This window comes from Etheostoma spectabile, unplaced genomic scaffold (assembly GCF_008692095.1).
Source record: "Etheostoma spectabile isolate EspeVRDwgs_2016 unplaced genomic scaffold, UIUC_Espe_1.0 scaffold00001755, whole genome shotgun sequence".
Lineage (NCBI taxonomy): Eukaryota > Metazoa > Chordata > Actinopteri > Perciformes > Percidae > Etheostoma > Etheostoma spectabile.
In genome coordinates, this window is record NW_022602801.1 from 7,848 (window position 1) to 8,731 (window position 884).

Below are 884 nucleotides of genomic sequence, written 5' to 3' on the forward strand. Positions count from 1 at the left end.
TCATCTGAACATGCTCAAACTTGAAGGTTTGTAGCGAATACCTTGCTTATATGCAAATAACCTCACCTGTAAAACATTGTGAAATCGTATTATTTGGAGCATCTGTTTTAAAGCTGCAGCATCTCTCACAATGTACCATATGCACCTATATGGCTTTTGATAATCATTTGTCTATAAATCAAGTGATGAAAAATAAACAGAAAAACGTGGGAAGCGGACCAGACGTTTGGAAACCAAAATAAAGCCGGAATGGGTCTGCTGATCATTACTATTCACTCCACTGCCAGTGCTGCTAGCAAAACAAGCAATTCTTTCTAGTCAAGACAATTATGATCAACTTCCAATGATCCAGATTTTAATTCTACCATAAAAAATATGTTCTGTTTATATGATAATGCAACATGGCTAATCACAGTTTACAGTGAGCAGGAGCCCCTGGTAATGAGGAAATCTCACAGATTATTGATAAGTGAAGTAAAGAAAAAACATGGGGAAAAACTCATGGACCGTATAACAAGATATATACAGTCATTGGAAAAACCTTTTTCAGATTAGATAAAACAATTACGTTATTTTACAATGCAAATGCAGTTTGGTCATAGTATATTATGTTATATTATATGAGGTCGTTTTTGCTCATTTCGTTTTTGTTCATTCCATTTAAATTTTCAAGCATTTGTTCAATTGCATATTCTTTTTATTGCATAATTGTTTCATTTATTATAATTAATGTCCAGTAGATTTGAAAAGAATAAATGTGGAATATGTATTATATAATATTATGATTTTTTTACATATTAGATGGGCCTCTCCTCTCCGTGTTGCAGGCATGGCTGTATTAAGAGAACGGTTGCAGGTTGCCAGTTGACTTGGCTCCATCTACT